Source organism: Python bivittatus, unplaced genomic scaffold (genome assembly GCF_059951505.1).
Source record: "Python bivittatus isolate LINGU-HERP-01145 unplaced genomic scaffold, Pbiv_v1 ctg000180_np1212, whole genome shotgun sequence".
Classification (NCBI taxonomy): domain Eukaryota; kingdom Metazoa; phylum Chordata; class Lepidosauria; order Squamata; family Pythonidae; genus Python; species Python bivittatus.
In genome coordinates, this window is record NW_028277047.1 from 848,688 (window position 1) to 873,510 (window position 24,823).

At 57.4% G+C, this 24,823-nt stretch overlaps 1 protein-coding gene across 2 annotated transcripts in view; it reads left to right on the top strand.

The window, feature by feature from the left end:
• The first annotated feature begins 6,702 nt into the window (after nt 1-6,702).
• Nucleotides 6,703-24,823, top strand: part of SEMA6C (semaphorin 6C) — a 43,092-nt gene continuing 24,971 nt past the window's right edge. The window contains exon 1 of one of the 2 annotated variants that reach the window (XM_088137133.1): nt 6,703-7,151. The gene's annotated coding sequence lies outside the window, so the exon portion shown is untranslated. The remainder of the gene's footprint in view (nt 7,152-24,823) is intronic. The other variant, XM_088137135.1, reaches the window with a different exon arrangement.

Here is a 24,823-nt window from a genome sequence, read left to right on the forward strand (position 1 = left end):
TCAAAGTTTGTGTTGAATCCCCAGGTTAGGGTTGTTCCCCTAAAAAAGATAAGATTCAAGTCCTCATTGTTCTAGGAAAAAATGGGTCACTCTTTCCAGCTTGATTTCACCCCTTCTCACTTTCCCCATTCTTCATTCAGACCCATTTCTGCCTCTGATCCTCATTGCCCCCCCCCCAAAATAGCCTCAGTTCTCTCGTCTGATGAAGGTACATAGAAATGCCCAAATCTGTGACACTCGAGGGCAAAAGAACATCAGGTTCAGGAGCTGGGCTTGCAAAGAAAAATGTACACTCGAGTGGGTGGGGAACACTTCAAAACCTGCGCTTTTGGCCCCACAGAGTTACGTTTAAGAAGGTGGTTGAATTGAACACGGGGAAAACGAGACGCTGCCCGGGTGGATCAGCTCAGCCTTTGCTCTTCTCCAGAAAGGAGATGGTCCCTGCCACTTGGCACAGCTAACCTGGCAGCCTCTGGCCACGCAGCAAAACCTCCCTGGCTCGCTTTCGGTTGGCACCCCGTCCAGAGACGCTCCCGTCTGGCCTGGGGATGCGGGCCCTGGGTCTTCGGGAAAGCTGAACCGGAGGCAGCGACAGGTGCCTGGGTGACGTGCCAGGCCGTGTGGGGTGGAGGCAAACGAAGTGGCACCGTGCCTGGCGTGACGTGCCCAGGCAGGTCGAGAAGAGGCTGGAAGCTGCTCCCTTGTTTCTCTGTGGGGCAGGCTTTGGAGGCCCAGATGAGCCAGGGAGACGAGGCGGGGGGGCGGGGGGAGGACCAGACACCTGCCGCCTCCCTCCTGGGGCTCAAACTGGGGAACCTGTTCTGCCTCTGGCGCCGATGGGGCCCTGCCCGTCCCTTGCTGAAATTAAACCACAAGCACCCGCCTCTCTGTCCTGCCCGCCAGCCAGCAGTCACAGCAAGCCCTGCCCATTCCCCCCATCTCCCCTTGCCCCATATCGAGGGTGAGGGGGGCGTTTTCAGAAAGACGTCTTGCCAGCCCAGATCGCCCTGCCCAGCACCCGCTGAAAGTGAGACGCGGCACCCTTAATTACGGACTGGGAGCGTGGTTTGCGGGCAGGAACCGGTTCTTCCAACTGCGAGCTTCACGCCAAGCTGGCAGAAACCATAAAAAAGGACCTTCTCTTGGAACAACGGGGTGACGGTGGATGGAGTCCGCCAAGACCCCTGGTCCTGATTGCACGATTTCGGCTAATCAGCTCCTGGGGGCCAGAATATCTGCTCTGCCCCTGTTTTGCCAATGCCCGCTGTCAGTAGGGAAATGCCTCCTACATTTCATTCCCTTCTGCCCCCTCCTTTCACCGTTTCCCCCGGCAGCCAGCCCACCACACAGACACACACACACACACATATAGTAGCCTTTCTGGGTAAGATTCCAAGCCTGGGATGAAGTGGACTACGTCCCCCGTGTGCCAAAACAAATGTGTGTAGTTTCTACGAGGTCACAACCCTCCTTGGCGTTTTTGCTGCGACAGCAAGATTGGGCGGCTCGCTTTCCCTCTGGAAAATGCACGGGGCTGCTGAAGGAAAAGCGAGCAGAACCGCCCTGCCCACCCGCGGGCCTGGAGGCAGACTCGCAGGCCAAGGTCTCCCCTCCGGCTCGATCCTCCTCCTGGCCCCGCAAACTGGTCTTTCCCCAGTCCGAGGCAAGAGAAACCAAACCCGCCTGGAAGCTAAACGTGGGAGCGTCCTGCCTCACAGCCTCGCTTTCCTGCTGACGCCGCACGTTTTCTCCCCACCGCAGCAAAGGCGAGGCGCGGGCAGACCTTTGCACGTTGGGGTCCGCGGGCACGCCGGCCTTTCCCGGCCTGGCGCCCTCCAGCTGTGCCGGAGGATTGGGTTGCCCCCCCCCCTTTGTTCCAGCAGTGACAGCCTTCAGCCCAGGCCGGAGGAGACGGGAGCCGAGCCAGCGCATCTGGAGGGGACCGTGTGGACCCTGCGCGCCGGGGAGAAAGAACTGCTCTTGATTTTAGTCAGGGACTCCAGGATCGATCTGGGGGGGCTGGCTGATGGCTCTGCTTCTTCCCCACGGCTTCGCCCCCTCGCTCTGGGATCTGGAAGACTGTTCGGGGAGGTGGAAATGCTGAACAGCGTCCCTGGGCCCCCAATGCTCCGTGGCGGCCACCAGCCGAGAAGCAATTTCCTGGTGCTGATGCGATTGTGCGAGGCGTTCGAGGCAGGTGGGGAGAAACCCATCAACATTCATTCCTTTACCCAGCGGAACGCTTTCCCCTCCCCAGGGAATGTGGCTGACCGCCATCTCTCTCCCATCCTCGGCAGAGGCGGGTGAAACGTTTCTCCGAAAAGCCCCAAGACTTTCTCTTCCCTTCCCCAGCGCGCCGGCCTCCTTGCTGAATGGCCTCTGGGGCGTCTTGAACACTTCTCCCTTTCTCACAAGTCATGAGGGCAGGTGGGGGCTGAAATGGCCACAGAAACCAGCACTGTTCTTCCAGGGGGGAGGCACTGAACGCTGTTGGCTGCACCTCCATCCGGGGGAGCGGAATCATCCGTTCCAGGGCTGAAAGATGCACTCTTCACGTGCTCAGAGGTGTGCACCAAGGGCACCCAGATCCGTGAGCGAGCCCCGGTTTGCCACACCACTGCTGGGCTGGTTGTGTTCAGCTTTGCACAGACATGCAAAAGTTAAAAAATCTCTCCTGCCCTTTTCCTCTCCCCTCTTTCGGCTCATTCAAAAGGCAATTAATTCCTTTTTCTGGGGCGTGGAATTAGAGAGAGAGAGGGAAAAAAGCATTCAATCTCAGATGTGCAGGCCTTGCTGGGTGCCATGGTGGCTGTCTTCATTTCGGTGGTAATTTGCTAATGAAAGCAGGCGGACACACACGTGCGCACACCTTCTTTTAAATGGGCAAAAGGGATTTTCCCCCAGTCTTATCTGAAGAGGCAGGGACTGGACTTGGATGGAAAAACCAGGGGCCTGGCACCGGAGCAGAATCACTTCCCTGGTGCCCATCGGCTGCCCATCCTTAGGAAGAGAATCAAAGGAGCTTTGGGCCTAATCCAACAATCCACTTCTAATCGGAAGAAGGACCCAAGAGATGCCAGCTCCCCAAATCCCTTTGACAGCCCCGGCCTCGTTGTTTCCCACCCGACTCCCCCGGGGCACCGCTGCTCCCAAACCTGCCGCTGGCGGCAAGTCCTGCTGCCCGCAGACTTCCGCTGCAGAGGAAAGACTTGCGCCGAGGTCAATAAATACATGGTGAGCTTAATCCGTTTGGAAGAACCCAATTGGTATTCGCGGCACAGCAGGGACCCACGCTTCCTTGTCAGGGGGAGAGATGAGGAGTGAAAGAAGGAGATGAGAGGGAAGGAGACCCAACTGGGGTGGGGGGGTTGAGAGAGAAAGTGCACAGCGACAGACAGAGGGAGGGAACATCCGAGCAGAAGGAAAGTGGGAAAGGGGAGGTGGGTTGGCAGGAAAGCCGTCGGGGCTCAAGAATGGGCTTGCGTTGACCTCTGGAGGAGGGCATCGACTTTGGGAACGCCGCTGCTGTCTCTTAAAGCCGAGGGTCTCACATGCTGCGTGAACCCAGCCCTGGCAAGCAACTGTGCTTTCGGGGTCACGAATCCGGTTTCCAACGGCTTGGAAAGGGTGCCCTTGGGCGGCGTCTGAGGGGTGCTCCCGAGCCAGATGGGGTTTTTTTCCGCCAAGGGCAAACCGGTTCTTCCTCTCGTACCTGCAACGCTTCTCAGAACCGTCCCGTCCCACGCCTCTGCCCTCAGCAGGTTTTCAGGCCCGCCTGGAAGCATCCCGCTGTCGAAACTGCGGGGCAGGGGGAGAAGAACGTCAGGGTGGGCCGAGACACCCAGCAAACGAATGGCGAGTCTGGGCTTGCAGGCTGACAAGCGTTTCCTCCGACTATAATTCCACAAGTTGCAACTTGGGGACTGGCAGCTGCCAGAGCAGCTGAAAATGATGTCTAGGAAAAAAGATTCCACATCTGCAACCGAGAAGGACAGGCCAATCCCCTCTCCCCCCCCCCAATCTAGCCCAACAATAGACCCTCGGGGATGGCCAAGGTAGAGTTTGCCTGAACCACCCTAGCGCTTTCCAAATGACTGGACTTCAGCCCCCAGAATTCCTAGCCAGCCCCATCCCGGACTTCAACTCCCAGCATGCTAGCTTGGAATCCTGGGAGTTGAAGTCCGACACATCTGGAGGGCTGAGGAACTTCAAGGAAGGAGGGCGGGCCGAGGGGATTGATGGCATCTGGCCTTTGTGGCTCAATTGCTATTCTGTCTGTTCTTGGAGGCTGCCAACCCACGTGTCTGTGCCGGGGACAACATCTGGCGGACTGCTGAAGCTGGCACCTGCGTGTCAGAACGGCCCAGCCTTTCTGCATGCCCCCCTCCCTTTCCAAATCCCATTTTTTAAAATAACAGCCTGAGTGGGGGGAGGGCGGGGCTCCAACCATCACTCTGCCCCTTTCTTGGCATCTGATCAGTTCCTCGGAAGATGCTCTAACACTCACTTCCTTGGGAAATTTGACCTGGAGGACTGGGGCGGGGGGGGGGGGTGCTTAGTATTCAACTGCCCCAGGAAGGATGGTGAAGCTTCTTTTGGGGAGGGGAAGGGGAGCCCAACCCCCCTCCAAAACCAAGCCCATAATGGAAAATGTTTGCGGAATGGAGTAAACAGGATGCCCAAATCATTATGGAAAAGGGCTTGTTGTCCCCCCGCAAATAATCTTGGTCCTTAGTAGCCCCTGGTGGGCTCCACCAGCGTCCCCTTGTCTTATTTGCACGCGGAGAAATGTTTTAATGGGCATCCGTGCAAATCCTCCCCCCCCCGCATCCCTCGCCACACCCTGGCGGCGTGTGATGCTCCACAAGATTGGGCCCCTCCCTCCAGGAAGCAGCTGTTACGAGGGCCTTCCCTTTACACACTTAATTACCCGTCTCACTAATGGATCCGCTGGCAGCAGCTAATGAACTGGGGCAAGGGAAGAGAAAGGCTGGGGGGCCGTCCCGCAGGGAGCTGCCCCCCCCCGTCCTGTTAGCAATCGGGCAGGCGGTATTTCTGTGCCACAAATGAAGCCCTTCCCAGAAAGAGGCGCTCAGAAAATGAGTGGGGGAGACAGTAAAATAAAAAATAAAAAATTAGGCACCACCCAGAAGACCAAAGACCCCCAGTTTTTGCATCATCCTTCAACAGCCCAAAGTTCTGCTGGAAATCTACGTGCGCGCGTTTTCTGGCGTCCTTCCCAAACGCCCCCCTTTCAGCGTGTGGCTATAGCTTCCACGCCCAGGGGAGCTTTTATTTTTGATTTTTCGCCCCCAGCTCTCCCTCCCCCCCCTGCAGGATGACGCCCTTTGGGTGGCTCTCCTGTGTGGCTGCGCCCCCACCCCAGAGGGGAGGAAGAAGGAGCCCGGGCAGCGTTTTCACAGCACACCAAGATGGCCTAGGTGTTTCTGCTGTCGCCCGGCTGCTCTTTTGTGTGCGGGAGCCTGGCCCGTTTTCTTGGGCGATGATTCAGTGCGCTGTGCCACAAACGCCCGCGCCCACACGCACCAGCGCCAGGTTGAGCGTGTCCAGGGAACCCAGCTCCCGGGTAACGTTTTCCTGCCCGCTGGATAAAGGCAGAGGACGTTTGCCAGCCGGCTCCCGCTTCCCTCCCCAAAGTTTCCTCTGGAGATGTGCTTTCGTTTTTCGCATCAGGGCAGGCTCTGAAACATCGCCTTTTCTTGCTGCTGCTCTTTCGGCGGGCAAACGGTGGCCGAGATGTGTCCCCTCCCTTCGGCAACTGCGGAAGGGCCCCAATTTACCCCCCCCCAGGCTTCAGAGGGTGCTGGTGGGGCTCCCAAGTACACGTGACAAAGGCACCAGCGGAACCTGCAACCCAGCCCTGGCGCCAGCCCTGGGCGAGCGTTTTCCCGGGGGGGGCTGTTGAAATAGTCCGTGACGCCTCGATTGGGATCTCAAGGCCTGCGGTCGGAGGATGATGGGGGCGGTGGTGCAAAGCAGCCAGCGGGTGACGCGCAGCTCGGTCCTCATGGCGTCTCTGCCAGTTCCAGCTGCTGCGAAGCTCCCGGCTGCCCCCCATCAATCTTGCAGCCGTTTCTAGCTTAACCAGATGTTGAGCGACGGAGCCCAGCACCCCCTCCCAGTCGCGTCCTGCGGTCCAGCTGCAAGGCTGCCCCCCCTCCAGCTTCCTGAGTCCGAAGGGCTGCAGTTCCCACCACTCCTTGGACCAGGCAGGCCGAGGATGATGGAGACGGGACCCCGAGCGGACCAGATGGGCGACAGCTCAGGCTGAGTCCTGAAACGCCTCCGGACGCCCCTACTGGCCAACCGTGCAGGGCCGCCGTCAGCCCTGGGGGTTCATCGACGGGGAGCGCGGATGCGCCAGGCTGCCTCCCCCAGCCGCGCGCCACGGGCCTCCGAGGAGGCCGAAGGGAACCGGGTCGCCCACCCGAGCCCACCCCGCGGTCCATTCCGCCCGGGCTCGCGGGGCGAACTTTCTCCGGCGGCCCGCGCCTTCCTTCCCGGCTCGGGGGGCAGCGGCGGCGGCGGCGGCGGCGGCGGCGCCCGAAGGCCGCCCGCGCGCGTGCGGAGCCCCCCCGGCCGCGCGCTCCGGCCGTCCCCTCGCGGGGGTCCGGGGGGAGAGCTCCGGAGGGGCGGGGCGGGGCCGGGGAGTGGGCGGAGCCGCGCGCCCCGATTGGAGCAGGGCTGCGGCGCTCGGCGCTGAGTTGCGAGGCTCGGCTGGGCTCGGCGCGGCCGCCGCGGCTTTGTTCCGAGCCTTTCCCCGCCGCGGGCGGGCTGGCTGGCTGGCTGGCTGGCTGCTGCTGCTGCTGCTGCTGCTGCTGCTGCTGGCCCCCTGCCCGCCCTCCCGCCTCCCCGCCTCCTCCTCCCCGCCTGCCGCCGCCCGCCCGCCGCCCCACTCGGCGCCCGGAGCCAGCGGGCTGAGCGAGGCTTCCTCGCCACTTGGCCGGCGCGGTCCAGGCAGCTCCGCTTCTCCCGCTTCGGGGAGGGACGCTTTCCCGGGGGGGGGGGCTGCCGGCCGACTGCCCGCTGCAGCCCGCGCGTGCCCGCAGGCTCCTGCCCCCGCCGCCCCGTCCGGACCGGACAGCCCCGGCGGGCGGGCGTCTTTCTCCGCAGAGGCGAGCGGAGCCGAGGTAAGGCGAGCGCGCGGTGCTTTGTGTCTCTCGGGGGCGTCGGGGCGGCTGTGTGCGCCGGGGGGGCGGCCGGGGCGGGGGTCGCTGCCGTCCTTCCCCCCTGCCCTGCCCTGCCCTGCCCTGCCCTGCCCTGCCCTGCCCTGCCCCGTTGCCAGCCCGGCCGCGCCGCATCCCTGCCTTCCTCCCCCGGCTGCCCAGCGCGCAGTGGGCATTGGCGGCCAGGGTCTTCCGAGCCGGGCGCTCCTTCCTCGGAGCCCCTCTTTGCCCCCCCCGGCTTGGAGGCCGCCCGGCCCGGCCCGGCCCGGCCCGGCCCTCCTTGGAAGTTCAGGCGCTCCGGTTGCCCCCGGAAGCGAGAAACGGAGCCCGATTGCAGGGAGCGAAAGGGGCTGGGCTCGGCTCCTTCTCCAACCTGGCGCCCTTCGCAGGCGCGGGGTTACAACGCCCAGCATCCCCCGGGGAGCGAAGGGCCTGGGCCAGGCTAGCTGAGGGGGCGATGGGACTTGTAGTCCCCCATTTGGGAAGGTCAAAAGCTAGCGGGCAGCCGAGTGAGCTCTTTTCTCCCCCCTTCGCCTTCGGTCTTCTCGGGAGAGACGCGCCGTTTCTCCTGCAAGGAGCAGCCCGGACCCTTCCTTGGAAGGCACTTTTCCTTTTCCCTCCGAGCCCCCGGATCGATCCCATGATTATTATTCATCCCCGTTTCGCTCCCACAAAGTGAGGTACGGCTGCATCCTCTTTTTTTTTTAAGGGAAAAAAGGGGGGGGGGAGTCCAAACTTTGAAAACCTCAAAAGAGCAGGAGAAAAATCGTCTTCAGCAAACAAAGCAAGCAAGCAGAGAGCAGAGTCGATGTCTCTGAATGCCTGCCAAGCTTTTTTTTGGGGGGGGCAGTGTGTGGAAACAACAGTGAGCAGAGAGGGGACGTGTGTTTGAGGGGGGAGAGATCTCTGCTGCTTCTGGGAATCTGCTGGGTGGGAAAGGCCCCCCTGGGAGAGCTGACTTCCATCCTGTGGCCCTCCGAAAATAATTAAAAAAAGGACGATTCCCAAGCCGGTCCTTGGCTCTTGTTTTGACATAATTAAGAGCAGCTTAGGCTGCAACAGCTGGAAGACTGTAACCCAACTTGGACTGCAAGGGAACAGCCGGAGAGCTGCTCCGTGCTCCTCCGCCCCAGGAGGCTCAGCTGATTGCTTAGATTAGCCAGAATCCAAATCCTGTTAATCGTCGTGTTTTTACTCTGGCTCCACGTGGCAGGGGGATAGCTGTACGGAGTGACTTTTTCTCGGAAGGGCCTTTGGGTCAAGCTGGACTTGGAGAAGGTTCTGGAGGGCCTGCGAGGCTCCTGACGGGTGGCGGGGTTAAAATAATACTGTATTGAGCGAGGAGGACAAACCTGGAAGGAGGCTGATGCTGTGAACTGGGCGGAAATCAGGAGGACAGATTGTGGTGAGCGGTGAGGGGGGAGCTTTGGCGAATACGCCAGATCTGAACAAATCAACTCAAGGTTGTTTGGGGCGTCTGGAGACCAGCCAGGGTCTCTTTCGACTCGCGTGTTTGCTTCACACCCCTGCTGCCACCCGTTCCTCGCATCTGGGCCTTGGAAGGGCCCAGATGGAATTATCTTTGGCTGTGCAGTTCCTTGGAAACTTTGGGTTTTTTGATTGGTTAAGCCCAGGAGGTCGTGGTGCTGCTGGGGGTCTCTGTCTCCGTTGTGCGGCCTTAGGTGCTGCTGCTGAGCATGGACAGAGTGTGCTTCATCTCTCTTATTCGCTGCCAAAGATCCTGGTTGATTTTGGCTCATTCACGGTCATTCCTGGCTTCGGAGGGACCTGTTTTTCTCAGCACCATCTTCCGTATCATGTGGTTCGTAATAAAGGCCTACCTTGCTGAGTTGTCGTAAGAGGCTTGGGAATCAGTTATGAACCAGATCTGGGATTGTCCAAAAATGCTAAGTAATACTGGTTGCGTTCAAGTATCACGCCGTGGGCCCTCTTCCGATTTTTGTTCCCCGGAAAATTAGCAACAAAATTCTGTCCCTTTGATGTATTTCTGGACTGCAAAGAAGTCCTAGATGCACTTTAGCCTCACAACAACCCTGTAGGGTAGGCCTGGCTGCAAAGAAACGTTTCCTGCAAAGGGAAGTGGGCAAGAGGGAAGCTCATGGGATGAGATGAAGGGGGGAGAGGGAGGCCAGATTATCAGTCTTCGTCCTGAGCTGAAAAGGGGCGTGAATTGGGAAAGATACCTACATAACTTGGGGACTTGAGTGTTTTGCTTGCAAAAGATTGACTCAGTTCAGCTGTGCTTGCTTGTGGGTCGAACAGGCATGGAGGCAAACACGGCTTTGCTTGGGGTCTCCACATCACCCTGTTGTACGGCGGTCCAGCTGTTCCCTGAGTGGAGTGGTCAACACGGCCGTGTCTTGGCAGCCTCCCCCTGCTAGTGTGGCTGGTCAAAACTCGTGCTAACAGGGCCGCAAAACGGTGCTACGGCACCAGAAAACCTTATGGCCCTTTGCCCATTCCCTGCCTCCCACCCACCCCCACAAAAAAGCCAAAAACAAAACAGAGGGAAGTTTTGTGAAAACACATCTGTCTCCTGTACATGGAAAAATTGGCACAGGAAACCGTTCTGGAAAGGTTTTCCCCCTTGCGTCGACGCCGTGCCCCTCCAGAAGTGCACTCTCAGCACATCCGGAGACCCGCAGGGTTGAACTTTTGAAAAGGTTATTTGAGGAAGCTCCTTGAACCCCTGAAAAAACGGGGGGGGATCCCTATGCTGTTTGGAGGTATGGCTCTTTCGGTCTCTCTCAGAGCAGCTTCCAAAAACCGCTCAATTGTTAGGCCATGCGGGCATCTGGTATTACAATGAATTGCCCAAATCATGCCTGGTTTCTGGAGTTGAATATGGGTAGGCTTCCAAGTTCATCCCACTTATTTTCAGGAGGCATGAAAAAGCACTCTGTACTTGCTCAGGAACCCTCCATTCTAGGTTCTGAGTGTTGCAGGAGGAAACAGCTGGCATTTGCTGAGCGAGCGATAATTTCTGCAGTAACTATCATAGCTTAATATTGGCTGGGGCGCTGACTAGAATTTGGAGGCGGTGAAACTGACCAGGGTTTGGGGTTGTGCCACTTGCAAAGCCAACAGTAAACAAACCACACCAGGATCACACCTGGCACTAACCCAAAGATGGTTTCCTTGTTTGGAGCTTAGTTTGCACCGCAAACCCGATTGGGGTGATCTTGGGGCAGCTGGTCGTGCAGACCCAGTCAATCGCGTTTTGCGTATTCCACAAAATTTGTTGAAACAAACCCTAGTTTAGCATGATGTGCCAAGCCAGATCACCGGGGCTTGCCCAGTGCTGAGAGCAAGGCGTGGTTTAGCTTGACATGCAGCGTGAGAGCCTGTCAGCCAGGCAGTGTGCTCCTGAACTGGCATTATTTAATCCCTCAATTTTCCAGGTTGTCAAGACGCATGAAGTGCCGAGAAAGCCCTTGATTCTTTGAGTTGGCGTGACGCACTCAACTAAAAGGGGGTTGGGCGCTGGGGGCCAGGGCTGGGCAGGTCCTGTCCCCGGCTGGCGGTGGCGCTGGAGGTCCAGGTGGGGCTCCTCCAGCCTCCCGAGACGGCCCCTGCAACCGGGCGGGGGTCTCCCCCAGCAGCCGTGAAAGGGGGCAGAAGGAAAGCGCCTGCTGTCAGCCCCTCCGTGCCAGCTGCCCTGTTTGCAAGTGACGACGGGTTTCTGCACTGTTAATTGCTAATCAAGCCAGGCTCTGTTTCTCCCACCGGGAAGCGAGGAGGGGGCTGGGAGGGCGCGAAGCTCTCTGCCGCTTGAAGGGAGGGCGAGCAAGGGCAACGGCCCTCCCCCCTTCGGCGTTTAACCTCTGATGCCCGGCGTAAAAGATGGGGTGCCGATCTGGCCTCGCAGGGAGCCTCGGCCTCCCACCCTGTCTCCTTTGGGGGACTTTATTCTGGTTGGTGATGATTTAAACGGGGATGAGCAGGGGAGAGAAGGAAGGTGAGGGGGCACTCAAGACCCTCCCCCCTGGTTTAACCCTGGCTAGGTTGTCCTTGGTTGATTTCAGCCTGGTTGGCTAACAAGCCCAACTGCCTGGTTTCATGGGGGGGGGTGAAGCTATGCCAACTCTGCATGGCAGACGCCCCCCACCTTGGGAGTCTGGGCTCTCTCCCAAAGTTGGGGGGATTGGACGTTCTCTATACCCCCGAGTGCCTGGGGTATGTCTGTCCCATCCTGAGGGGTGCTGTAGGGAACCCCACGCACCTCTGCAATGATTTTAGGGCCCTGGGGGAGCCAGGAAGCCCCCTTTGCTGAGGGTCGTCTGAATCGTCTCGTCTGAATCGTCTCGTGCTTCCTCTCAGCTGTTAGAGGGCCTTTTGAGCCCTGACGGTGGGATTCAGACTGGGGGGCCAGCTGTGTCCCTGGTGCAGTTTGACCAGATCCCCGTCCTGCCCAAAGGTGGCTGGATGATCTCTTAGATCCCTTTTGCCCCCTTGGGTGCCAGGATTCTCCCGTAAATGTTCTCAGAATAGCAGAGACCCGAAGTCAGCAGATGGCAGAGCTCTGCCATTCTTTGTGTCATCCTCTGAGTCCCTCGCTTCCTGGAAAACTGCCTTCCCATCTGCGCCGAGCCCCCCACCCCACCCCACCCCCAGCCCTGCAGAACCATCTTGGTCCATGAAATACTCAGCTGGTAATCAATAGCTGGCCTTTGGCTTGTGACTGGCCCCACTCTCCAACTCTTGATTGATAAGGGCTGCTCGTAAAACGACCGGGTTCCTCGTCTTTCTTGGAAATGACCTCTGGATTATTCTCCCCCCACCCCCCACCTGCCAATTCTTGTTTTCCTTTTTTCCTCGAATTTTCTCCAGCCACGCAGGGCTCACCAGCGAAAATAGCACATCTCATTAGGGAAAAGAGGCCATTAAGAGATTTTTCTCCCCCCCTTCTCTTGTGCAAATGGCACTCAAGAGGCTCTTTGACTCCGGAGGAAATTTCCAGCTCCTTTTGGGCTGAGTCAACTCTGGACAAAAAAGCTTTTCTCTGCCTAGAAATGAAATTGGGGGAGGTTTGGTCCCCCAGCTCAGACACTGAGGTCACTTTTGACTCTCATCGGGCCTGGCCTGGCCGTGCTTGCTGGGGACGGTGGGGGACAGCATCCCAAACATCTGGAGGAGAATGGATTAGGGAAAGGAGACCTTGGGGTTATCCCTGGGTGGGGACGCCAAAGGGAGAGCAGGGAGTGCATCAGGCTGGCTAAGGGTTAAGTGGTTTGGACTCCCATCCCCTTGAATTTTGGATGATTGAGGACGATCGAGGACCCTCAGGCCTTAAACGAGAGGATCTGGCTCCGGTGAGAGTCCGGAGCGGTGCCGGGTGAATGGCACGGGGACCTTATACCGCGGTCTCTGTTTCCCAGAGCTGGGAATTCGGGGACGTTGGGAAATGCGGTCCCCCTGCAGCTGGGTGGCCTCTGGCTGAGCAAGATGCTTGAGGGAGCCCCCCCTCGCGTGCGATTCCTCCGGATCCGTCGTTCCCACACTTGGAGGCTGGTGGCACGTAGGATGTCGAGCCTTGGGTGCGAAGGTTCCCGGAGTGACAGCGGTTCCCAGAATGGCTCTTCTCAGCCAGGCGGAGGTTTGCTTCGGCAGGGCCTGGGGGTCACCACAGAAGAGAGGCCGGGCTGGTTGCTGCCGCCAAGATGCTTCTCTTCCCACGACTCCGGGGCAGGCTGCCCCCGGGGATCGGTACAGCCTGGACGTTGGACGAGCCGCCGCTGTTCCCCAAAGGACCCGTTGTGGACGGTGGCCAGCCCTTCGCTCTCGCCCAGGGTCTGCGCCTGGCTCTCCTCTGTTTCCAATCTGCCAGGGCTCAGCAAAGCTGAGTTCTTGGTGGCGACTCTCAGAGTTTGGGGAATGCCCAGGACTCTTTGGCGGGCAAAGCCAGATCCAGTTCCTTCCTTTGGCTTTCGGGGCTGACCCTTGGAGATCTTGCAAAGCGCAGCCTCGGCCATCCAGCTACAGTCCTTGCCCTTGAAAGGAGAAAGCAAGGTTCCAGTCCTCATGGTTCTGGTTGAAGCCACAATATGGGAAGCACCGAATCGTTTACTGCAGAGGGAGGCAAATTTCGGAGTGCAGAGAGAAACAGAGCTGTTTTTAATGGAGTTGTGGATTGTTCTCCTGAGTCCTTGATTTCACTGTTCATACTGTTTTCTTTATTTTGCCCTTGCTGGCCTTCCTTCGCCCCAGCGGGCTTGTGTTGTCTCTTCCTTATCTATTGTTTTTGCAAGAGAAAAGGGAATCTGTTTTAGCAAATACTTCCCCTTTCTGGGGCAGGTCAAGTGGCCTGAAAAGATGCCCTTGGAGGCTGGATGTTCAATTGGCTGGAAATGAAAATTAAAATGGGATTAGCCAAGGTGCTAAAAATGGATGGAAGCTGGAGACCTGCAGCAGCTTTTCGCAGGAGATGGGCGCTGGCTAAGCCGTGGCCGTGGCCGCCCAGTTGGGGCTGGATTCGCACGACATGCCAAGCAAATGTGCGGCTTGCTGGTTCAGCGTGAATGATCATTTATCCAACAAACCAAGATTGGGCGTGGGTCCTTCCCAAAGTTCTGGAAAGACTGGGATGCTCCCGGTTGATTTCGGCTTCTAAGCAAACGTTATTGGCCTTCCCAAAAGGTGATTGCTTTGCGATCAGTTCTTCTGGGCCTCTTTTAATCCATTAAAGTCGGGGCCCTATTTTTTTTTTTTTTAAGAAGAATACATCTCAATTAGGCTTTCGCTAGGGCAGAAGCTGGATGTGCTCCTGTTGTTTTGGGGAAGGTGGCAAGTTGGAAAAGAATTGCTTTTTAAAAAATCAGAGGAGGAAGAAGGTTGTGCGGGCAGATTCAAGGACGGCCTCCCCCCGGTTTGGACTTCAGTGCCCATAATCCTTAGCCAGCAAGGGCTGTGGTGCTGGAGAACCTCCAGACAACTTCAGTGCAATTGCTATAATTCATCGCCTCCCTTGTACTCCCTTCTTGCCTCCTCCTCCCCATCCCCCAGTTTCTGCAGAGGATCTTTAGTGAATCGGTGACTCTGGAGGGGCTCCAAAGTGGGGCTCCCGGTCGTTTGTCTGTTTTTTTCCCTCTCCAAGCCTAGCCTATAGAACTGAGATTTCCTGGTGGTCTCCCATCCAAGAACGACCTAGATCGGGAAGCGTTGTGGGAATGTGAGTTGCAGGTTTCTGAAAGACGATCTTTTTCCTCCTGTTTGGTCCTTCGGTCGAGAGCGAAGCTTTCTGCTCTGAAAAACAGGCCGCGGTTAAGTCGAGTGCAAATTTTGATCTTTATGCCTGGCAGCAGGGAGGGAGTAAAGACACACACGCGCGCGTGCACACCCACAGCCCAACCATTGCCAAAGGAGGTTATTGAACCATAGCCCATATTCAGAGGGAATCAAATTAATGTCTGGCTGTGTATTAATCACCGTTGCTGGTTCCCAGCGCCGGCCCCGTCCGCCGGCTGGGAAAAAGATGCCATTTGTCAAGCGAACAGATGAATCGATGCTGGGCGAGGGCAGCTGCGTTAGGCTGACGCAAGCCGGGCTGGGCGCTGCGCAGATTAAGTGGGCTCGGGGCTCGAGCTCCGGCGTGTCTCTCTCTGCGCCTGGATCGGTGAGCCCGCTGGTTTGCAGGGCATCGCTGTGCCCGCTTCCCTGCATTTGGACAACTAGCACCTCAGGGTTCGGCTCGAGCTTTCTCCGAATAAAGGACGGCTCTGCCTCGGAGATGCAGAAGGCACCGGCTCGTCTCTTGCCAAATCCGTCCTTCCTCGAAAACCTGCTGGGCCTGCGGTTCCCAGAACGTTGACGCCGTGGGGCTGGGAATTGGGGCCTGTTAATTTCGGCACACCAGGGAAGGGGTCGTCTGGAGAGATGCGGCATGAAGCCCGAACGCGAGGAACAAGAGCCCCGCTGCTCTTTGTTCGGAACCAAGAGGGCTAGCATCTTGATTCGGTTTTTAAGAAAAGCCCCATCGGCTCGTGGTAAAACATCTGCTTTGTTGATGGGAGGTTCCTGGACCCCTAGAGGGGTTCCCGCCTGACACCCAGGGAAGCCCTTCCTCCTGTGCGGGGGGATGGGCATTGTAGTCCAACGCACCTGGATGGCACCTGGATGACATTTAGACAGGTGAATTAAATCTCCTGGCCTTTGATAGGCCCAAATGTCACTCGGTGGATGGGGGCCGAAAGGTGCGTTTTGCTTCCCAGGCCGTTCGACCAAACTCACTGAAGTTCAGAGGAAGGATCTCAGCTTCCTGGATCCCTCTTTTTCCTTCTTCTCTGCCTTCCTCCCTCCTCCTCCTCGGGGCTTGCCTTCAAAAGCAGCCAAGGAGGCTTCTCCTTTTGAAAAGAGGCCACCCGATTTTGCAAGAAGTCTGGGCAGCTTCAGGGGCTCCTCGGGAGCAGGGAGGAGGTCGCCGGAGCAAGGGGCAAGAGCTGGGGCCTCACAGGTTCGTTTGCAGCATGCAAAGGTTTCCGCTCCGGGGACTCGAAAGTGGCAGCGACGGCTAACTCCTGCCCTTATTAAAGGTCCAGGGGCAGAGCAGGGGCCATGCCGTGCCGTGCCCTGGTTTCCAGCGAAAAAGGCAGCGGGATGACTTAAGGATTTGGAGCAGGCCTGCGACGGGCGCAAGTTGAAACTGGGTCTCCTGTGACTCGAGAGCCGCGCCAAGGGGGGACCCTGATCCCGCCGTATCTCGGGGCCTGAAACAAAGCCTTTTAAAGCGGCTGTGCCTTTTCGCCTCCTGGATCCAACTTAGATCATAAGATCGGCAGGAGTTTGGGGCGGAGAAGCCTTCTGGGGTTGGAGATGGCCATCCCTTCTCTCGGAGAGCGGCAAGGAACCGGCTGCCAAATCAAGAGACCAGGAGACTGAGGACGGCCCTCGTGGCGCGTGGGAATGGAGGGCAGCGTGCAAGGCTCGGATCTCGTGATAGTCCCTCTTTCAGCCCATGATCTCCGAGAGAGGGTTGGCTGCCCTGTCTGGATCCTGGAGGGTTTCCGAGGGGCGGCTAGGAAAAGCATGCTGGACGCTGTCGGGGGACCTCTCTGAAAGGCCCCGAGAGGCAGGGAGAATTTGGATCAGATCTGCGGGTGGGAGGAAGGAAGGAAGGAAGGAAGGAAGGAAGGAAGGAAGGAAGGAAGGAAGGAAGGAAGGAAGGAAGGAAGGAAGGAAGGGGAGGGGAGGGGAGGGGAGGGGAGGGGAGGGGAGGGGAGGGGAGGGGAGGGGAGGGGAGGGGAGGGGAGGGAAGGGAAGGGAAGGGAAGGGAGAGAGAGAGAAGTCTTGGAAAAGTATATCCTGAATAAGAAATGACTCCCAAGCTTATGACTCCACAAAACGATCTTGCAGCTTCTTGATCCTTCACCAGCAAGGCGCTTCCGAGCAGGCACAACGGCGCGTTTGTTTTAATCCAGGGACGTTTCAGTGCGTGTTTTCTTAACCTCTGGATTTTTCCACCCGGCTGCCTCCGTTTGGACGGTCAAGCTACTAATGGCCGGGATCGCTTGCCAGAAGCGGCCGAGCTTTCCCGGGGGGGCGCACGGAGTGGAGCGCACAATCCAGACGCCTCCCCGGTGCAGCCCAGGCCCCCGCGCACTGCAACCGCTGCAGAATCGCCCAGCTCTCCCCCCCTTACACGCCGGCCCCCGGTTTCCTTGCTCCCTTCCGGCCTGCCATTCCTGGAACGCGCCCAGCTCTGGGTCCTTGCCAGGCCGCGATAATGTTCCCGCTGCAGGTTTTTCTCCTCTGAGTTTTATTTGAGGTTTCAGTGACAGCCGGGGTGTGTGTGTGTGTAAACGGGGGAGAAAAATCCTCTCGCTTTGAGCACCGAGACATTCGAGGGTGACAGAGCACAGAAACCAGAACTCTGCACGTCCTCAGAGGAGCTAAATTTGGGCGAGACATTTACCTCTCCCTTCGCATTTCAGGAAACGGCGTGGGTCCTGTTGAAGATTCATATTAATTTGTACGATGAGCTCTCTAATGCTTAATTGCTACCTTCTAGCCAACCTTGACAGGTCTGGAAAAGTGAATCAGGGTCTGCTTGGATAGAAGGCCACTAGGAAATCTCAGAGATGCACACTAGGCTGGGAAGCTGAAAAAACAGAAGAAGACAGTGGCAAACTTCTTCTATAGGGGTGTGTCCCTATAGTCACTGGAGGTTCAGCTCAAGTTATCGTTAAAGTTATCTTTAAAATCATCCTTGCATGATACAGAGGCTGCATTTGCGCTACCTGGGGTGGGCGTCCATCTGTGTGTCAGTGTCAGTATACATCTTTTCTGGCAAGGCGATATTTCCCCTGGCTTTGCCTTTTAACTTCTCAGCCCAAACCCAGTGAGACCTCTGTGCCAGTTTCTTTCTGCCCGCCAGTGAAACTGACCAGGTCTTTGCCAGTTTCCACCTCTGCAGATTCTTTGCTGGCTGAGAGAAATGGGGTGTGTGAGCGGCATCTTTTTTAAATGGGGCCGGACAACCGATGGCAGATCCTGCCTCTTCCCCCTTCCAACCTGAGACCTGAGCCCTGTTCTGTGTGTGTTTCCTACCCTGGGTGTGGGGGCACCCCGGGGTCTCTGGGCGGGCTGCTTCCCCTCTCCTCCCCGTCTTTGCGCTGCTGGCGTGCCAAACTGAGACCCGGTCCAGCCATCGCGGCCACGGTCCCCCCGTTGACCCCCCAGCGCAAGGAGAAGAAGGACCAGAAGCCACTCCAAGGTTCCCCCAGGGCCCCAGCCACTCTGTGGCCCCCATTTCACGTCCAAGTGTTAGATGAACAGCAAAGTGCCACTATCTCTTTATCATCTGTCAGAGAGCAAATGCCTCTGGCCTTCCTCCTCCTCCTCCTCCTCCTCCTCCTCCTCCTGGCGTCAACTTTTGTGCTTCAAGAAACGGACAATTCAGCTTTCCTCGCCAGCGCCAAGCGTTTTGACCAACAGAGCGTTTTTATTCTTTGCACAGGGGGCCGTCCCAAAAGTCGGCCTGAATTCTTTGGGTACCGGGTCTCACTGGGTGAAACACCACAGCAAAAGCACCAGGGTGACCTGGCATTCTCCCTCTGAACCGAATTGCTTCTGAATGGTGGAGGAAGGGCACCGAAAGTCCCGGGAGGAAGTTAGAGAAAAATAAAAACCAGGCGCATGCTCTAAAAAAAGGCATGGCATAGGAGGAAGGAGGAGCGACGAGGGAAGAGGAAACAATAAAACTCCCGTCCTAGAACGAGCCGGCCAACCACACTGGGATCTGGCAAGGAAGGTGGTGAGAGAGGATGCCAAATTTCCTGGGAGTAAGGGCCATTGGCTTCCCGTTCTGGGGGCGTTCCCGGAGGCGGCCAAAACTTTTGCTTCCTCTGGTTTTCCATTCAGACAGGCTCTTGGCACAGAAACTGGTCTGACTTGCAGGACGGAGAGACTCGACCTGCTTGGCTAACGTTGTTGTGTTTACTTCTTAATGGCTTCGGCTTCTGGGCGGCTGGACTTGTAGAGGCTGAGTGGCTCGATCGGTATCGCTATCAGAAGAGCGAAACCCCAAATCTGTCGATACGGCGCACCGGCATATGGGGTTGCTTAACCTTCCCCGTCCCCAAATGCCCGCCTGGAGTTTTGCAGCTCTCCAGAAACGTTGGATGTGCTACTTCCAAAGGAGGGGCTTTGTGGGTGTTTTATCCCTGGTTTCCTGCTTCCTGTTTTCCGATTTCGGCGAGCTGCCTCGAGCCTCGTCCTGGGGGGCATATAAAGGACGAGGTGGGCATAAAGAGAGAGATCCTCCGGCGGCTGCCATTGCAACCCGTCGAACAAGTCATGCTTCTTTAACCAGAGACGGCTTTCTGCCTCTGGAAATGCAGCTTTTCTCTTTCCGTCAAATCCGCTGGCCCCAGACCGGAGCGGCTGGGCTGGGCGAGGTGGGACCCCCGTCCCCGGCCAGGGAGAGCCATCTCAAGCCTTTGCGTGCCAGCTCCTTGCCACCAAACCGCACCAGGCAAAGGGAGCCTCATGGGCATCTTTATTGGGGCCAGATTATCCTGCCAGGAAACTTGAAGGCTGTGTGGCCTTTTTCGTTCATTGGCCGGAGCAAAAAGCCTCGCGGTTCGTGACGATTTCCCGAAGCGAGATAATTGAGCCCTGCTCCAAAAGGCTTCTGTCTCCATGGCTGGGGTGGGGTTAGAGATTGCCTTTTGCAGCTGGGGGGGTCTCCCTAGGGAGCATCCGGGGGTGGGGGTCCTAGGGTGCAAAGCAGAGAGTCCAAGCAGACTTTGGAGGAGAAGGAGCAAAATGCGCCCATGTTGCTACACACAAAACGACATGGAGATGTTTGGGAGGTCGCCAAGAGTCGCCTTCAACTCGGGAGAGACTTTAATGATTTTTGCTCTCTCCCCTCTGTGGCTTCCACTCATATTCCCAACGGCAAAAGGGGGGCCTGGGGGCGAGCTGTGCCAAGGGGACTCTGCCCATGCTCAGTATACTAAACAAGAGTGCCTCTGACCATGCATCGGCTGCAGCTCCTTCCCTGTCTTTTAAAACTGAATCCTTCCTCTTGGAAATTGGAGGGGATTATTTTGGTTTTTTTCAAGGTGTCTTTTTCCTAACCCCGGGTTCATTTTTCCTCACCTCCAAGAGGAGAGAGGAGAAAATGTAAACGCTTTGGGTTCTCTTTCCTTCTCCTGCCCCCCTCAAAACCTCCACACGCTTCTGTGCCTAACCCCCGTCTCGGCTTGCTGCATGGATGACTCCTGCGGGACTCTGAATTTATAACGGCAACGGGATCTGAATTATTAATAGTTTAATTTCCGACGCAAGTGCCAAAGCGCAGGAGCTCAGGGAGGCAGGTGGGTCCGAGGGAGGGGGGGCCTCGGCTGCCCCTTTGGAGGGCAGGCCCTAGCCTGAAACCCAGCCTGCTCTAAACCGTTGTCTTTACCATTCAAGCCCCCAGTTTGCATCTGCAGAAGGGGCGAGGGGTGTCCCAGCCTGCTATCCTCCAGATGGTTTTCATTTTACTTTCTGGATTTCCATATCACGCATCGCACGTGTGTGTTTCTGTAATTTAGGGGCGTTCCCCCGGTCCAGTTCATGAGGACTAGAGCCCTTCTCAGCCCCAGGAGAGCAAAGACTCCAAATGGTCTCCAAGCCTCGGGAAAGACTTCGGCACTGATTTTTTCTCGCTTGGATAAAACCCTCTGCCGGCCTCTCACCCGCTGCCTTGGAGCTCAATTTTCTGAAATTCCCCTCTTCTTTTCCCATAATATTTCCCTCCTCTCACCCCCCCCTTTTCTCTCTCTCTCTTTCTGGAAAAGCAGAAGGCAGCTGGAGCAGCTGCTAAAATTAGCCTGTCGTCGATCGGAGGCGCTGGAATATAATGTTCAGTTGATGAGAAGTAATATATTAAATTTATATTGAGGTGGCCCCGGGTAAGAATGAGATGATGGGTGGAAGTTGGCTTTGGATTTTAATTGGCATAATATTTCATTTAATTACATTGTCTATTTTTGGATTCTGCCACGTGGCACAGTCCTCCCCGGGAAGGGGGGACGGATCCTTGTCCATCAGCTCCCTGTGATCTTGGGGGAAGACAGACAGACAGACAGACAGATGAACTCCCCCCCACTGATCCCCCCCCCCTTTGAAGCATAGGAGCAAACCAAACACGGATTTTTCTGGTCATTTGGCATGCCCAGGGGCCTGGCATTAGCCATCCCACCGATCCAGACATTCGTAGCTTGGCGATGCAGCAGGTAGACGGGGACCTTGGATAACCTCTGGGTGGAACTCAATTTGGTCCAAAATTCAGCCTCCGTTTGCTGACCCTCGGTCCAAGTCTTCTGAGCGGAAGGGGCCAGCTCAGACATGGTTTCTGCGCTTTACAGAGACGCCACGGCGAAAGGATTGGATTGGGCCCGGGGCAACTCCGTCTTCCGCTTGGGCACAGAGGTTCCCTGGTAGACTGCCTCCCAAGGCTGTTGCAGAGATCAAAGAAGGGGGCTTTAATAAGGAAGGATAACATCAATATCGCACGCCCAAATAGTGCAGTTTACAGGGGGTGGTCCATCGAATGAGTGGCGAGCGCTGGGTTCAAGTCCAGGCTGCCCAGAAAGCCCACCAGAGCTTTGGACGAGCTCCTTTCTCCAGGGAGCGAACTCCCTGGGTTGCTGCGAGCGTTGATTCCATGTTTCTATCCATCTGCAAAGTGCGGGGTGAGGGTGAAACCCCGTGCAAGAATAATCCTGGGATGTGCCCCCATTTTGCCCAAGAGATGCCCTTTTCCCATTGGCGAGGCGTTCCCTTGGCGACCGGCTTGGATCGGCGCATTCACCCCATGGCTTTCCATCCCACTGGCTTGCTAATGGCTTCCGACGCAGGGCATCTTTGATTTGGTAAAAAAAGAAAGCCCGGGCCTGGTTGCTTCCCCGGCCTCCAAAGGGCATCTTTTCAAGCGACAGCGGGGACAATTTTAAGCCGACACAAATTATGCCAAAGGGGCCCCGTCCGTTCGCTCTTTCTTGGCTTGGTTGGCATCCCGCGAGGCACCCTGACCAAATGGGCTGGCACCGAGCCGGGGGGCTGGCTGGTGGGACAAAGAACAGCCCCCCAGGAAATAATAAAGCATTGCTTCCGAGCCTGGGTGCCGGTCAGACCACATCTGTATTCAAACCCCCTGCATCCTGCTGATCGCAGCTTCCGGCCGCGCGTGCCAGCGGGAGGGTCCCCCCAGAAAGAGGGAGAGAGTGGCGTGCCTGGCAGGATTCAGCGGTTTGCAGAATGGTAGTTGAAGATATTTGAAACCCAAATGAAGGCTCCTCCGTTTCTACCTCCCCCCGCCAAACCCCAAGAACCAGGAGAATGTCTGTTATTTCCACAGGCCGTTTCCACACGGCCTGCATGCAGCAATTTCCCTCCCGGTTGGAGTTTGGAAGAACGTTTTGCCCGCCGTCTGCAGAAATCCACCCGAGTTTTTGTTCGGGTCGGCTGGGAGCAATTGCAAAGGCGAGCGATACCCTCGGCGTTCTTGTCTTAATGAACGGGGTCGAAGTCCTGAGTGAGCTCCCTTTCAAACCCCTGGTGCCCACATCTGGCAAAATGTTGACGTCTAGAAACTTGCAGGTTTATTTTGCTGGCTAAAAACTGTATTAAGTGAGAGAGAGAGAAAGATTTGATTGATTGCACGCTTATTGGTTCAAGCAAGCCATCCTCTGACTCAAAGAGACATCTATCTATTAGCCTTTCTGAACAGAGGGGGGGAAAACCAATTACTGTGAATGGTGTCTGTTTGGGGCAGCTCCCCTTCCCCTTCATGAGGACTAGGATCCTGCTCAGTTTGAAATGCACGCATCAGCACCCCCACGCAGACATCGTCCTGCCACAGCTCCGTTTGTCGGGGCGGGTGGGGGCCGATCTCCGTGGGGCACCCTTTTTCTGTCGCTTGGAAAGAAAGCCTCGGAGCGGAAAAAGCAAAACGCTCGGCGTCCAGAGCCGGGGCAGAGGGAGGCGTCGCGCGGCTTCGGTAATAAGCAGACGGGCCTGTAAGTCTCTCATAATGAGATTTTGATACCAGGATTTTGCTGGGCGCGAGGTGAGGCTGCGTGCGCCCGCGGGAGGGTGCTGGTCCCTCCCTCCCAGAGACTCCGCTTGAGCCTTTGGGAGAACAGCCAGAGGCCCCCAGTTTTCTCCTCTACCCCCCCACCCCGGAGTCATTTCCGTGGGTCTGCGCTGCTTTTCCCCACACCGGCCGGACATGGTTCATAACCGATGCGTTCAAGGGGAAAAGGCCACCCAGCTCCTAGCACGAGGATGGCTCCGAACGGAGGCCCCGGCGTGGAGGTCGCCCGCTTGTGACGGCTATTCCGAGGCCTCGCGATGGAACCTCCATGTCCAGGGGGAGTCTACCTGCAGGGGGAGGGCAAACAGAAGGGGCCTCCCCCCCCTTCCCCTTTCAAATGCTGGCGTTGGAGAGCTCCAAAAAAACCAACCCCCAGCAATGGTTAGGTCATTTTGGGCACCCCTGTTCCGCTTTCATCTCCTTCCGAAGTCCTCAGCTGGTGCCCCCATTTGCTCCCTCGTTAACAGCCGCCGTCTTTACGCGGTTGAGGTTCTGCAAGAGGATAATGGCCCCTCTGGGACCAAGGGCGGCGGCGAAGGATCCAGGAGACGCAACGCTGTTGTTTGCAGAGGGCGGATGTCGAGAGCCAACCGAGCGTGGTCTCTGCTGTGCCCCAGCGCAACCTTCTGAAATCGGAAAGGCCCCGCCGGTTTGACGGCTTGGGAGAAGTTTTAAAAGTGCATTTCTGGAACTGATGTCGGTGCGATTGGGCACCGCTGGTCCCTCGCCCTGGACGGTCTCCCCCTTGGATGACCTCCCCGCCTCGCCTGCTGCAGAGCGGCATGGCTAAAAGGCTGCAAAAATATCGCCTCCGTGGCGCAACGGTAGGCGTGATTGGGCCAAGCTTCCCACGGGGCCCTCGCCCGCTTGCGCCACCCTGGTGCTGCAGACCCGGGCCGGCGTGGGATTCCTCGGAGGCTTTCGTCTGGGTTCCAGCCAGCACCCCCCACCTGACTTTTTGCAGCGTCCCAGTGCGTTCAGGGGCCGGTAAGATGGCGGAGGAGGACCGGCACGAGCAGAAACGCCTTGGTGATTGAAGGATGCGCAGCCGCTCACTGCAACGTGCAAAAGGCCATCGCAAATATCAGACGAAATCCTCGTTTATCTGTTCCGCTGGAAAAAGAGCCGCCAGATAATTCCCAAGCCTGGGGATTCTCATTAAGAGAAGATTGGAAGGATTCTGGAAACGAAAAACGATGACCAAGGAAATGCAAGATATTTTTCTGGTAGCCAGAAGGCAAAGTGAAAAAAACAGCAAACCCTCCCCTGTTGTGGGTTTTTTTCACATGATCCAGCTATTTCCGCTTCAAAGGCACCTGCGGGAGAAGAGGCCAGATTTGAACCTCTCGTGGGGTGCGCGCGCTCTGGCACCATGAGGGCTAGCACCTTGGAGGGGACTTCCCGCGTTCTGCCCGCTTGGCTTGCCCATCGCAGCTCAGAGAGGGCGTCGGCTGGGACGGGCCAGGCCTGGCAAGCCCGGGGTCCCGATGCCCACTGAGATCTGAGCCCCCCTAAAAACGTTCCCCGGCGGCTGGCTGAACATTTCGCGTCTGGCAAGACGCGGAAGCCGCTCGCTGTTTGGCGGTGAGATTCCGGGATAAAAACACTCGGCGAGCTGCAGGGTTTGAGTTGTATTTATAGTGACAGAGTTGCTCCTGACAGATGGTTTGCGAAGTGCTGACGCGGTGGCAGCGTCTCGCTCTAACACAGGTCCCCCCCTTTCGCACGGTTCCTGTCTCCGCGTTTGGCAACTGCCCCCGGCCCAAACTTGCTGGAGTTTTAAGACAGAGAACAAAGGCAACGGAGGTATCAGCAGCCCCCCTTCGCCCACCTGCTTCCCCTGAAGAAAAGCCGGGTCCAACCCCACCAGACCCCCGGCCCATCTGCTCTGGGCCCCACTCCGCGGCCGTCCCCCGGGCGCTTTGCGAAGGCTGGGACTGGTTTTGTGCCCTGGTTTCCAACCGCCCCCCCGTCCCCATTTGGCTGGCTTTAACCCACCCCGTGGAGTTGCAACATGCCCCCCGTGCGCCCCTTT